The sequence below is a fragment of the Pinus tabuliformis genome, chromosome 8 (genome assembly GCF_031772625.1).
Source record: "Pinus tabuliformis cultivar Carrire ecotype Pingquan chromosome 8, CPIR1, whole genome shotgun sequence".
Taxonomy (NCBI): Eukaryota; Viridiplantae; Streptophyta; class Pinopsida; order Pinales; family Pinaceae; genus Pinus; species Pinus tabuliformis.
The window spans coordinates 237,269,145-237,285,435 of record NC_142294.1 but is presented as its reverse complement, the minus strand read 5'-3'; positions in this window follow the sequence as shown (position 1 = coordinate 237,285,435).

Below are 16,291 nucleotides of genomic sequence, written 5' to 3'. Positions count from 1 at the left end.
TTGGGAGACTCAATCTCGATTCAGTCCCAACTCAATCAACAGAGCAACCTGGACCATCTCAGAAAGGTCCCCCAAAGTGGCTGACAAAGACACTTGAAAGTGTTCATCCTGATGAAATTGGAAAAATAGGAAACATAAATTCAAACCGAAAAAATGGAGGTGATGTAGATGACTCCAATTCACCTGTTGATATGGATGTTACTTATGATTGTGAATTGAACTTGTCTACAGATTTTGAACCAACTTCCTTCAAAGAAGTTGCTTCTCATGATGAATGGAAAGAAGCAATGCAAAAGGAGTATGATGCCCTCATAAAGAATGGCACTTGGAAGCTGGTTGATCCTCCATTTGGAACCAAACCAATTGGCTGCAAGTGGGTCTACAAGAACAAGTACAAAGCTGATGGCTCACTTGACAAGCACAAAGCTAGGCTTATGGCAAAAGGTTTTGCACAGAAGGAAGGGTTCGATTATGAGGAAACTTTTTCCCCCACAGCAAAGTGGGCCACCATCCGAACACTCTTTGCACTAGCAGCTCAGAATGGTTGGAAAGTCCATCAAATGGATGTTAAAACTGCATTCTTGAATGGAGATCTAAAAGAGAATGTTTTTATGTCCCATCGTGAAGGATTTGTTGTGAAAGGACATGAACATAAAGTATGAAAACTTGTGAAGTCCTTGTATGGCCTCAAAGAAGCACCGCGAGCCTGGTATGAAAAACTAACTGAGAATCTTCTGAAACTCAACTTCAATCATTTTGATCTTGATGATGCAACTTTATTTGTCAAGAAAGTTGGAAAAACAGTTGTGTATCTTGTGGTATATGTAGATGATCTTTTATTGATAGGGAACAACGAAAGCTACATTGCATCCATAAAGAAGGAATTGGGAAAAAGTTTTGAAACTATTGATTTGGGCTATGTTCATTACTATCTTGGCATTGAAGTAACCCAACATCCAAAATCCATATTTCTTTCTTAAAAGAAATACATTGGAGATTTATTAAACAGATTTGGCATGAAAAAGTGCAATCCTCTTTCTACTCCAATGGAACAAAACTTAAAGCTCACATCTATTGAAGGAAAGGAATTTGAGGATGCAACAAAGTATAGACAGCTTGTAGGAAGTCTCATCTACCTCACTACTACCAGACCAGACATTTCATTTACTGTTGGAATCCTCTCCAGGTTCATGCAAAAGCCTTGTGAGGGACATTGGTCTATTGCAAAAAGAGTTCTAAGGTACTTTAAGGGAACTCAAGACCTTGGAATCAAGTATACACCGGTGGATGCCTTCAGCTTGATTGGATACTCTGATTCAGACTTCGATGGAGACAAAGAAACTGGGGTATCTACTTTAGGATATGATATGAGTCTTGGATCAGGAGCTGTCTGCTAGAGATCACGCAAACAATTAGTTCCAACAGATTCCACAACTGAAGTAGAATACGTGGCAGCGGCTGAAGCAACGAAAGAAATTGTGTGGCTCAGGAAAATTCTTGAAGATTTGCAAGTAAAACAAGTACAATCAACTCCACTCATGATTGATAACAACTCTGCAATAAAGTTGGCCAAGAATCCAAAGTTCCATGATCAAACAAAGCATATCAATACTAAATATCATCTGATTCGACATCATGTTGAGGCCAAAATAATCCATCTCCGTCATTTTTCCACAAATGAGCAAATTGCAGACATCTTCACCAAAGCACTTGGAAAGGAAAAGCTTGAACGATTCAGAATGATGCTTGGACTCACCAACATCCCTTCAGATTAAGGGGGGGAATGTTGACACCTAATCTTCATGATTGAGAATTTGTAAATAAATAAATCTGGAATGTGAACAATCATCGAAAGATGAACTGAACAATCACTCCTAATGTATATAACAATAACCTACTTATGGAATAATCGGACGAATCAGTTTTTCCAGCCTTTGGAGAGTTACTGCTTGGCCTGACATACAGAAAATTGGGACTTCTCCACTCCCTCATTTTTCCCTAAAAACATCTTCTAGTCCCTCAAAATGGCTCTGAAAGTTTAGGACCCGAAAAGTTGCCTAAAATTGTAAGTTGTGCTACAATTAAGGAAACTAAAAAGAAACAATGATGGGATCCAAGTGGAACGACCGAGTGGCCATCAATATCCACCTAGATCATCAGTTCGAAGGAATGATCGAGTGGCCTCTAGAAACACTTAGAATTCATAAATGAATCTTGGAAAACTCAGAAATCAAAATTCTCAGATTTTGCCTAAAGTGGGACTAGATATTAGTGCTCGTCGTCTTGATTCCAACAATGTGAACGACACTCAAATTTGAATTCATATACTTAAAATATTTGGGGTCAAATTTTTTGTCAATCTAGGCCGAGTGGCAATCACTAACGAGGAAACAATTTGGAATTTTTGGAGCACGAATTTTAGTCGCCAAAATGGGAAAATTGATCAACTTTAACTTTTTGAGTGACCCTTAAAAATGGGTCAAAGTTTTTTGAATAGAGATTTTTTAATATATGTATGTGTGTGTGTGTGTGTGTGTGTGTGTGTGTGTGTGTGTGTGTGTGTGTGTGTGTGTTGTGTGTGTGTGTGTATGTGTATTTGTGTGTGTGTTTGTGTATGTGTTTTCGAGGTGCCACCCTCGCCAACCCTCCCACCAATGTGTTAATATAAATACAGGTGGCAGGCTATCAAACCCCACCACCCTATCACAATATAACGACAACATAAATAGGTCGGTGCGGTTTGAACCCATGCTGACAACGAGGGCCAACCTACATGATGCAGTGGCCCAACAAAAAACATAACATATAACACATGAAACCTCTCGTTTCATTAAACATTGCCTTAACGCCAAAAATCATAACAAACGGTTAAAAAATATTATGTACATGCCATTAAAAATTTAAACCACCAACTATTTTTGGGGAGGTTGTGGGCTTGTAACCTAGGTCTTCCCCCTCCAAATTTAACACTCCACCAATAACCCAATGGGTTCCTTTGACAACTTTGCCCCTAATATTATTTATGAACCTTCTTACTCATTTGCCCAAGAGGAGGAGCACTGAACCAAGGCTGAACGGAACCATGAGCGCATCCACCAAGGTGTGAAACCTTGATACGTGGGAACCATGTCCAGAATGGAACTCTACCAATATGAATTTCTAGATAGATTTTCACAGAATATTTACAGGAATATTCTTTAATACTCGATGAATCTAAAAGATTTCGTAGAGGGAAATTTTTCGCAATGACATAATCATGTTAACTTTATACTAAAATGAACCATACTTTCACATGGAAAATGATGTTGTGGTCCATTTCCTCATATGAGTAGCAAAATTCTAGGCAGTCAATAGTGAAGAATCTTTACTGAATCTTGAGGAATCTAAAATATCCCCTTGGAGGATGATTTTTGACAGAGGAAGAATGAAGCCAACTTTATAGTCATTTTTCTTAGAATTTCATAGGGAACATAATGGTGTGCTCAGAATTTTCATCTAAGAAGTGAATTTGTGCGCCATTGCTAGGAAGGAATCTTTCAAGGAATTTTCGAGATTCCCGAGGATCTAGATATTGATGGTGTGAGAAAGGGGTCAAGTTTATAGTCCTTTGATATGATTTTGTGCCACTATTTGAGCGGTGATGTCCATTTCTGTAGCTAGGCTTTGCATTTTTAGGCCATCCCGAGAAGTGGAGGTATATGATACAGTGATGCCATGTTTTTCTTTTGATTTACCGACATCATGTTTTGGTTGTTCAGATTGTTGTTACCATTATTTTGAAGTATACTTGTATACCACGTCATGTGAGAATTTATTATCTTGTTATGCTTGAGGATGGCCTATGTGAATGAGAGTTCCTATAGGAGAACGTATCATGGACAGACCTACCACTCCCGTTGAGGGAATTTATCCTTGTAATGGAAAATAATATACCATGTACATCATCATCATCATTTTGTAGCATTTAATGAAGTGACCTCCCCACTCTTGGTTCTCGGACCAGAGATGTAACCCACACTCAGTGAACTCTGTTATGAATGTGTTTGTGTCCTTTGATTTGATGGGCGTCATTAAGTTTCCTCTTCTTTAAAGTATACACATGTGGTTGTTTTAGACTCTTTCACCTGTAATTTTGCTAACATCATAGAAGTAAAAGACCTTGGCTAATTTAAGTAGATGAAGAGATATGCATCACTAGTAGAGAAATAACCGTTATCATTCGAGGAATTTGTGCATCAACCAGTGTGGGTAGATGCCATGGTAGAAGAATTTGATTCCATAGTCAGAAACGGTGTTTGGTAACTAGTACCAAGGCTAGTGGATAAGTGAGTGGTGGGTTGGAGATGGATCTACAAGGTGAAGCAGGAAACAGACTTAAGAATCGAGAAACGCAAGGCCATATTTGTCCCCAAGGGTTTCTCTTAGGTGGAGGGAATTGAGTGCGACGAGAACTTTTCTCTAGTAAAAAGGTATTATTCTATCACATCAATTCTAGTGCTTACAACGTAGATGGGATGGAAGATCCATGAGAATGGAGTGATTAAGGAGGATGTCAAGATAACATTCCTCAATGGAGTGATTAAGTAGGAGGTGTAAAATGAAAAAACGAAAGGATTTGAGACCTTTGACAGAGAGTCACATGTGTGCAGACTCAAGTGATCATTCTATGGATCGAAACAGGTGCCCCGTGCTTGGTAGATGATGGTCGATAACTATTTTACCAGGTTGGGCTTCACCAAAACTGAAGAAGATGAAAAGCTTTACCATATTGTTGTTGAAGGTAAATTATTGATTATAGTATTATATGTCGATGATTTTATTTTGACCGGTGATGGTAAGTTGATCAAATCTTGCAAAGACGATGTTGTAAGAGAATTCGAGAGAAGGACATGGGACTCATACATTATTTCCTCAGTTTAGAATTATGGAAAGGAGATGGGAAACTATTTGTCTCTAAGGGAATGTAAGGTAACAAGATGTTGAAGAAGTTTCACATGGGGAGTAGAAAACCCATGGACATTCCTCTAGCAGGTAGTTGGAGGAAGGAATATGCCACTTTAGGTGAAGAATTGGAGGCTACTATTTACAGACATACTGTGGGTTCACTTATGTATTTGGTGAACATACAACCATACATGTGTTATGAAGTTAACTAGCTTAGTCAAGAAATGGTTATGCCAACCAAACTATATTGGAAGGTAGAAAAGCATGTGTTGAGATACCTCAAAGGAACTACTCGCTTTGGTCCTTGATACAGAGGAATAGAGGAGTGAAGCTGCAAGGTTTCATAGATGAAAATTGGGCGGGGATTTCATGAGATCGTAAGAGCACTTTAGGAGGAATTTTCAATGTTGGGTGAGCATTAGTTTCGTAGTATAGTAGGAGGCAAAGATCAATTGCACTCAGCTTGGAAAAAGTAGAGTATGTGGTCGCTAGTCAGGATGAGAAAGATTATTTTTGGGCTATTTGGTGAGATGAGGGATCCTAGTGTGATTTACTGCAACAATCAAATTTGTATCAAACTCTCTGGGAATCGAGTGTTTCATGATCGATCCAAGAATATCGACACTAAGTATCATCATCTACGAGATTGTGTGAAGAAGGGGATCATGTTATTGGTATACATTCTTACAAAGGAGCTCCTAGGATGTATATTTTTAACAAAGGCATTGTCAAACAATTCCTAATTTAATTTTCCCTTGAATTAAATTAGGCGAAAGTCAAAATTCCACATCGCTAGGCAGCTTGAATGAGTTAGTTAACAGTTAATTCTAGTTGTGGGCTGAATTTTAGTTGTGTACAATGATTCCTAAATTTTGGGAGCCCGACTCCAAAATGTGTTGGAGTACTTGCTTGCGGATCTTCTACAATTTCCTCTATCAGGTCCGTAAAATATTTCTGGTGCCGAAGAAGGGGTTGAATCGACAGTGACAGATGTTTGAGGAGCATGACTCTCTTAACCTGTTGCGGATGGAACTGGTTTAGTAACGCAAGTGTTTGCTCTCAGACTAGGATCATTATCACTGTCCCTCTGTGGCTGTTGAACTCTTCTATAGAGGCAGGGTTTCCAGAAATGTTTGGAGTAACCAGAACCTCGGATGTTGTTGGAACACTTGTTCTAACTTTGATAGGAGATTTCGAACAGGTTAAACAAGTTCGCTTTGTCTGTACTGTTTTCAATTCCGGAGACAAAGACGGTCGACTCGTAAGCCTCCGCGAACGACGGGGTTTCAATTGACTTTCTTCCACGATTGCGGATTACTCGATCAACCAAAATACAAAAGGGGAAAGTGTGTTTCTAAATTAAATGACTTTTTTAGACGCTTTAGACACAACTTTCTTTTTCAATTTTAAAGAGTCGAGAAAAAGCTAAAGATGACTCTAGTCTCCTTCGATGTTTTAACGAGCCCGAAGTGACAAATGCTCGGACGGACTTTTTCTGTTATAGAGTCTGAAAAAGGCCAAAAGGAACTGCTCTGGAGTTCTAGGTAGAGGGTGTGCCAAACTTTTCGCAAAACCGCAGAATACTTTTTAGGGTACGGGCGGTCAATCTTCCCGAATGTTGTGTTCAGTGCATCGCGATCAGTAGGGCAGCCAACATGGCTTCCTATGGATAAAGGTTATATTCCTATAGGGGTCTCCCAATATATACGCGATATTACGTGGGAGCACAATCCGTACTAGCACAGGAGGAATCACCCAACCATCAGTGAGGCGACCAGTGACCAGGTTTTATGACGTCGGAACATGTCTCTAGCCTAGACCTCTATGTTGTGCATTATGTTACAAAGCGTTGTTAAGTTCATTCAATTTATTTTAGGTTGATCTTTTTAGAAGTTTGCCTTTTTGGATCACCACGATATGTATGATACAATTCCTAAATGCAGTCTAAAGATGATAAGCAAGCTTTTATATCTTTTCAACAATGAAAATCCTAGCTACAAGGGGAAAAGAAAGACACCATCTTTTCTCAAAAAGCATAGAGCACACAGTAATGCACTTTTTCCTAAATCAACATACAAACTGTCAAAATGCAAATGCACATATGCATGTATTTGTTTTCGCTTTCTTAATATTGATGCCTAAAAAGAAAGTTGTTGTACAAATTTGAATTCGATTTCAAGTGAAAACACAAACAAGTTCCTTTTTCGAAATCAAAAAGACGATTACGACACTTTATGATTTACTTGTTTCGACACTTGAAATGCATAAATTCAAACCAAAATACAAAAGTAAAAGCTAAATCAACTGTGAACAACAAACAAACTCACTCCTAAGATCAAAACGACACTTACGACAGGTCTAGATCTAAGGGCGACAGTATGACTAGTTTACTTTTGTAATGGGAAACTGAAAATGATGTAACAAATACACAAAGAACAAATACAGTTTCTTTATACAACCGAGGTGGAATTGAGGCAAAGAAAAGGGGTTTCAGATAGGCACACTGACTGATAATAGGCTGCAAAAATAGAGAGAAAACTGAGCAAAAGGAAGCAGGGAACCACAGCTGCACAAGGCAAAGACTGATCAGCGCACCCTCAACATAGAGAATCTGACATTCAGCGAAGGTAGCCTTCACGGGACCTGCGTTGAAATGCAGAACCTCTTCACAGAGTCTGCGTTGAAGCAGAAACGAGAGTTGTTTCTGGGCTCTGGGTTACGGTTTGCAGTTTATCTACAGTTTTTGGCCGGATAAAAGCTATCAATTAGGTACAATTAGGAGGATGATTTATAGGAGGACTAAGATCTATCACAAAGGGATGTTAGAGAACTTGTGGATCAGTTGTTCAGATCATAAACAGGCCCAGTGAGTGGACTAGAGTAGCTGATCTCTACTTTGCATTTGTAAATAGCAAATGTAGTTTGATTCGGCACTCTTGAGTTTATGAAATGAATAGCATTAGAAACGCAAATAAACTAAAAAGATACTCTCCCCAGCGGAGTCGCCAATTTGTTGTTGGGAAAAGTATCCAATTCAGTATGCCCCTATCCCACTATAAGAGGTGATAGTGCCTTAGCAACAAACAAGGAAAACTATCTGAGTATTCTTCTTTATGAGATGCAAATAGAGAAATAAGGATGTAACTAACTGGTGTCTTCCGCTAGTTTTTCGATCCAATCACTCTCTCTTTCGTTCGCTTCCTGTTGCCTGCTCTTTCACTGCTCCAGCTTCACCCAGTTCCTGCAAAATCACAAGAGAGGAAAACTACATAAAAGATATAGATTCACATTCATAACTAGTTTAGGATGCGATATAAACTAAATATGCAAATATAACAAAACATCATTGAAATACAAGCATATAGGAGAAACTCAAGTAGCTTTATTGATATGATAACAAGTTTCAAGAGGCGATACAACCAAGTGAGTCCAGATCCAGCATCTACCTCCCAGCAAAGGAATCCCTTCCTCTCCTCCAACAAAGCATAAATCACCCAATGTACTAATCTCAATCTCAAACCAACATCAATTCTCTGCAAAGTACAAAATTGCAACCTCCTGAACCTCTGGGTGAGAGATCCATATATAGATGTAAGCAGAGAGGATGAGTCAGCTTATGTTTTGACTTGTGGCTTCTCTCTGTCAGTTCTTGCTTCCACTTGGAGGTTGAGAACCTCTTACTCATCACTAGTCGAATTCATTGAGGCAAGTGTCATTGGAGAAGATTCTGGAAGCTTCCAGGGTCTTTCCACCTCGTTGAATGAGCTTGCCATTTGTCATTCCCCGCTCAGCGCACCCTGCTAGTGCTTTCACCTGCGTTGCAGTGCACCTAGCCAGTGTAACCTCTGCATTTCAGCGCAGACAACTAGTGGAGCCTTTGAATTGATCCTGAATTGACTGTTTCTGAGTTGTTTTTGGTGGAGAACTTCTGGGAGAAGCTGTCTTTTGTTGACCTTGTTCCTTTAGGGGTAGGAACAACTCTTTTAGGAATTTTGGATCCCTTGGATTATGGACTTTTCATGCTCAATGCTGTAAGGCACAAAAATGTCTATAACACCAACCCTCCCACCAATGTGTTAATATATATACGGGTGGCAGGCTATCAAACCCCACCACCCTATCACAATATAACAACAACATAAATAGGTCGGTGCGGTTTGAACCCATGCTGACAACGAGGGCCAACCTACATGATGCAGTGGCCCAACAAACAACATAACATATAACACATGACACCTCTCATTTCATTAAACATTGCCTTAACGCGAAAAATCATAACAAACGGTTAAAAAATATTATGTACATGCCATTAAAAATTTAAACCACCAACTATTTTCAGGGAGGTTGTGGGGTTGTAACCTAGGCCTTCCCCCTCCAAATTTAACACTCAACCAATAACCCAATGGGCTCCTTTGACAACTTTGCCCCTAATATTATTTATGAACCTTGTTACTCATTCGCCCAAAAGGAGGAGCACTGAACCAAGGTTGAGCGGAACAATGAGCGCATCCACCGAGGTGTGAAACCTTGATACGTGGGAACCATGTCCAGAATGGAACTCTACCAATATGAATTTTTAGATAGATTTTCACAGAATATTTACAGGAATATTCTTTAATACTCGATGAATCTAAAAGATTTCGTAGAGGGAAATTTTTCACAATGACATAACAATGTTAACTTTATACTAAAATGAACCATAATTTCATAGGGAAAATGATGTTGTGGTCCATTTCCTCATATGAGTAGCAAAATTCTAGGCAGTCAATAGTGAAGAACCTTTACTGAATCTTGAGGAATCTAAAATATCCCCTTGGAGGATGATTTTTGACAGAGGAAGAATGAAGCCAACTTTATAGTCATTTTTCTTAGAATTTCATAGGGAGCACAATGGTGTGCTCAGAATTTTCATCTAAGAAGTGGATTTGTCCGCCATTGCTAGGAAGGAATCTTTCAAGGAATCTTCAAGATTCCCGAGGGTCTAGATATTGATGGTGTGAGAAAGGGGTCAAGTTTATAGTCCTTTGATATGATTTTGTGCCACTATTTGAGCAGTGATGTCCATTTCTGTAGCTAGGCTTTGCATTTTTAGGCCATCCCGAGAAGTGGAGGTATATGATGCAGTGATGCCATGTTTTTCTTTTGATTTACCGACATCATGTTTTGGTTGTTGAGATTGTTGTTACCATTATGTTGAAGTATACTTGTATGCCACGTCATGTGAGAATTTATTATCTTGTTAGGCTTGAGGATGGCCTATGTGAATGAGAGTTCCTATAGGAGAACGTATCATGGATAGACCTACCACTCTCGTTGAGGGAATTTATCCTTGTAATGACAAATAATATACCATGTACATCATCATCATCATTTTGTAGCATTTAATGAAGTGACCTCCCCACTCTTGGTTCTCGGACCAGAGATGTAACCCACACTTGGTGAACTCTGTTATGAATGTGTTTGTGTCCTTTGATTTGATGGGCGTCATTAAGTTTCCTCTTCTTTAAAGTATACACATGTGGTTGTTTTAGACTCTTTCACCCGAAACTTTGCTAACATCATAGAAGTAAAAGACCTTGGCTAATTTCAGTAGATGAAGAGATATGCATCACTAGTAGAGAAATAACCATTATCATTCGAGGAATTTGTGCATCAACCATTGTGGGTCGATGCCATGGTAGAAGAATTTGATTCCATAGTCAGAAACGGTGTTTGGAAACTAGTACCAAGGCTAGTGGATAAGTGAGTGGTGGGTTGGAGATGGATCTACGAGGTGAAGCAGGAAACAAACATAAGAATCGAGAAACGCAAGGCCATATTTGTCCCCAAGGGTTTCTCTTAGGTGGAGGGAATTGAGTGCGACGAGAACTTTTCTCTAGTAAAAAGGTATTATTCTATCACATCAATTCTAGTGCTTACAACACAGATGGGATGGAAGATCCATGAGAATGGAGTGATTAAGGAGGATGTCAAGATAACATTCCTCAATGGAGTGATTAAGTAGGAGGTGTAAAATGAAAAAACGAAAGGATTTGAGACCTTTGACAGAGAGTCACATGTGTGCAGACTCAAGTGATCATTCTATGGATTGAAACAGGTGCCCCGTGCTTGGTAGATGAGGATCGATAACTATTTTACCAGGTTGGGATACCAAAACTGAAGAAGATGAAAAGCTTTACCATATTGTTGTTGAAGGTAAATTATTGATTATAGTATTATATGTCGATGATTTGATTTTGACCGATGATGGTAAGTTGATCAAATCTTGCAAAGACGATGTTGTAAGAGAATTCAAGATAAGGACATGGGACTCATACATTATTTCCTCTGTTTAGAATTATGGAAAGGAGATGGGAAACTATTTGTCTCTAAGGGAATGTAAGGTAACAAGATGTTGAAGAAGTTTCACATGGGGAGTAGAAAACCCATGGACACTCCTCTAGCAGGTAGTTGGAGGAAGGAATATGCCACTTTAGGTGAGGAATTGGAGGCTACTATTTACAGACATACTGTGGGTTCACTTATGTATTTGGTGAACAGACAACCATACATGTGTTATGAAGTTAACTAGCTTAGTCAAGAAATGGTTATGCCAACCAAACTATATTGGAAGGTAGAAAAGCATGTGTTGAGATACCTCAAAGGAACTACTCGCTTTGGTCCTTGGTATAGAGGAATAGAGGAGTGAAGCTGCAAGGCTTCATAGATGAAAATTGGGCGGGGATTTCATGAGATCGTAAGAGAACTTTAGGAGGAATTTTCAGTGTTGGGTGAGCATTAGTTTCGTAGTATAGTAGGAGGCAAAGATCAATTGCACTCAGCTTGGAAAAATTAGAGTATGTGGCTGCTAGTCAAGATGAGAAAGATTATTTTTGGGCTATTTGGTGAGATGGGGGATCCTAGTGTGATTTACTGCAACAATCAAATTTGTATCAAACTGTCTGGGAATCGAGTGTTTCATGATCGATCCAAGCATATCGACCCTAAGTATCATCATCTACGAGATTGTGTGAAGAGGGGGATCATGTTATTGGTATACATTCTTACAAAGGAGCTCCTAGGATGTAGATTTTTAACAAAGGCTTTGTCCAACAATTCCTAATTTAATTTTCCCTTGAACTAAATTAGGCGAAAGTCAAAATTCGACATCGCTAGCTTGAATGAGTTAATTAACAGTTAATTCGAGTTGTGGGCTGAATTTGAGTTGTGTACAATGATTCCTAAATTTTGGGAGGCTAGGTTGACTTAATTTTAGTTGTAGCAATTTAATTGAGTTAAATGTAGTTAAGGTTACTTAAACTTGTTCCAACTATTAGAGGAATTAGTGGGAGGTCTAATAGTGGGGTGCAGTTTTGATGTTTATCTAGTTAACTGAACCCATTCATGCACGAAATTCGAGTTAGTTTTGATGTTTATCTAGTTAAATGAACCCATACATACATGAAATTTGAGTTAGCTAGTTGAGGTTGGTGTTCAAGGACATGGTACTATGAGCTGTAGAATTTTCCAAATGGTACAGGTGGTGCGCATAAAGGAATTGCCCAATTCTCAATGAGTAATATCCAGAATTAATATGGGGTTAATTCCTGGTCAAGAAGTGCAACCAAATAAGATCTTGGAGGCTAGGAAAACTTGATAAGTGTTTGCCAATAAATACAATTTGGCATATAAATGGAGTAGAAGGGAAGAGGGTATATTCTACGGAGGAAATCCAAAAGGAGTGAGGACGTTTTGAAAGTTAAAGAGTAAGGGTAAACATTGAAGAATAGCTTGGGGGAGCAAAATATTACCCTTCCATGTTCAATGCATAATCAATGAAGCTCTTTTTCACCACCCCATAAGAGGTGCAATCTATTTTGAAGTCCTTCACAAAAGATAAATGTATGGAGACCACTAGAATATATATATATATTCTATTTTGAATATGTTTTATAATTAAAATGATAATTAAAATATCTATAACAGAGAAAATAGTACTAATATAATTTATTAAATTATATGAACACTTATATACTAGTATTTTTATTTCTGATTACTAATTTTATTTGCATGTGGAATATATATATATATATATATATATATATTTCATTCTTATATTATTAAAGTTACAAATAACAAAATTTCACTTAGTGTAATTTAATATATTATATATATTTTAGTTTATTATGATAATAATAATCCCCTGTTGATTCTTTTATTTTTTTATATTTATAACAACCCCAGCTATCCCATCATAATAAAATACTAGACGCGGCTGTACACACCTTCTCCACTCCTGCGTCTCTGATAACACTGAGGCGTCAACTTGCGTATCTCTCCCTGATTACACCCGAAGCGTTCATTCCAACAGCGAGGGAATAAGCGCAGATTGCACTTGCCAGTGCCGCCATCTTTCAGATTTATTAAAAGAAGATTTTGTTTACTAATTTCAGATTTATTAAATGAAGGTTTTGTTAATTAATTTCAGATTTATTAAATGAAGATTTTGTTTATTCATTTCACATTCATTAAAAGAAATATTAAAGGAAGATTTTGTTTATTAATTTTAGATTTATTAAAAAACATTGTGTTTATTGCTGCTTTATTTCAGATTTATTAAAAGAAGATTTTGTTTATTATTTTCAGATGATTTATTAAAAGAAGATTTTGTTTATTATTTTCAGATAATTTACTAAAGAAGATTTTGTCTATTATTTTCAGATGATTTATTAAAAGAAGATTTTGTTTATTATTTTAGAATATTTTGTTTATTGTGATCCTATTTCAGATTTATTAAAAGAATAAGCCATGGTGTAAAAATATTAACCCCTCCCAAAATATTGAACTCTCAAAAACTCCTGCGTCTGGTTAATTCATCGCTTTCTCACAAAACATTTATAATTAACTTTTAATTCGAAATAAAATAATCACAAAATTCAGATTGTAACAACTTTGAATTGGAAGTAAAATAACAAAAATATATAATAGTCATTTACTATACCTAGTAAGATAGGATCGTGTTTCAGAAGAAATAATAATGAGTGAATGAATGTTTCAAATGTGATCAGGGGAAGGGGAAGATTGCAGTTACCATTGAGGCCATATCGATCATGCGGTTTCAGATTATGGGAAAACTCTCCGCAAATTCTCCGTTGCCCGTCATACTTTTCAACTCGCATATCTCTCCTGAACCACTTTTCAACTCGCATATCTCTCCTGAACCACTGTCTCAAACATTTATTTATTCATTCCAGTAATAATAATAATGAGTGAATGAATGTTTGAGATGCCGTCGAACCAACCTAAAAGTATTTGGATAATAAAATATTAGTTTACACAAATATTAAAACTATTAATTGTTTTTATAAGGGAGGACAATTTGAATATGTGTTGTAGGTTGAAAAGGGAATCTTATACCATTTTAACTAAACTAAACTAAAATGTTGATGATGAAAGTTAATGTTAAATATATATTAATTAAAATATTTAAATTTATAATTTATAATTTTATTAACGTTAAGTATATTGTAATAAAAAATATTAAATTTTAAAATTTATATGAAAAATAATGTTAAATATTAAGACAATTTATTAGGCTAAAAACATTTTTTCAAAAATATTAAGACAATTTATTAGCCAAAAACCATTTTTTTCAAAAATATTGAGCCAAATGTGATTCTAAAATTTGTATTTTAAATGTTGAAATTCTAATGTTTTACAAAAATTTAAATGTCAATTATAGAGATTAATGTTAAGTATATTTTAATCAAAATCATGAAATAACTCATAATTTCTTACAAGAGTCTAAAGTCTATGATTTTGTTTCACATGTATAATTCTCTCTCTCTCTCTCTCTCTCTCTCTCTCTCTCTATATATATATATATATATATTCAACATTGTTTTGATAATTCAAGAAAATGGTACATTAAGGTGAATTCATCAAACACAAAGGCATGGCCTCACTCAATCCAGATTTTTTAGCCATTAGATACATACAAAAGAGAACTAAAAGTAGCTAGAAAAACTATTTAGCTTCATGTCCAAAGCCCACCAAGTACAAAACTAGTACAAAATTGGTTAAAAAATAGAAGAAAGCCTACTTGCTTCATTCAATATTTCCTTCATTTGTGTCATTTAACTAATCACCATGATAACCTACTTGAGATTTTATCATTGCTAGTGAATTGGTTTCACTTGATTAGATTAGGATATTCTTTATCTTAGATTATTAATGTTCTTCTTCATCAAACAATGGCCAGTGAAAGAACATAAATCGACAAGAGACACAACATGTGGGCTATGAGCCATGGCCAAAAATTCTCATTCTTTGAGAGGAAAAACCACAAAAATTATTCTTATAGATATTCCAATTGACCAATACCAATACCAAGACCCTTGACTTCTTAGCCACTCCCATATCAAGAAAAAATCCCCCTCCTCCTTCTTGATTAATTTTTCTAGGTTCCTTAAACTTTAGACGCTAAACCATATCTGTTGCCTTCTAATATACAAACTAACCCTTCCTTCCTTATAACAACAATGAGATCTATTGTGACCTTTCCTCTATGAGAGATAGAATTCTTACAGTAGTGATAATGCCCTATCACTATAGCATGACACGAAATTGTAACTACTTCAAGAGCTTTGGATTGTGGTCTATACATACACCAATATACTACTTCACTGCCAATATGATCTACTTTAGATATGGATTCTAATTACTTTAGATATGGATTCTAATTCCCTTCCACTGAACTGTAGTCTTGTCCTTTCACCAAAAATATATATGATATCAATCTTTGATATATCAATTTATAATTTTATTAACGTAAAGTATATTGTAATAAAAAATATTAAATTTTAAAATTTATATGAAAAATAATGTTAAATATTAAGACAATTTATTAGGCTAAAAACATTTTTTCAAAAATATTAAGACAATTTATTAGCCAAAAACCATTTTTTTCAAAAATATTGAGCCAAACGTGATTCTAAAATTTGTATTTTAAATGTTGAAATTCTAATGTTTTACAAAATTTTAAATGTCAATTATAGATATTAATGTTAAGTATATTTTAATCAAAATCATGAAATAACTCATAATTTCTTACAAGAGTGTAAAGTCTATGATTTTGTTTCACATGTATAATTCTCTCTCTCTCTCTCTCTCTCTCTCTCTCTCTCTCTCTCTCTCTCTCTCTCTCTCTATATATATATATATATATATATATATATATATATTCAACATGTTTTGATAATTCAAGAAAATGATACATTAAGATGAATTCATCAAACACAAAGGCATGGCCTCACTCAATCCAGATTTGTTAGCCATTAGATACATACAAAAGAGAACTAAAAGTAGC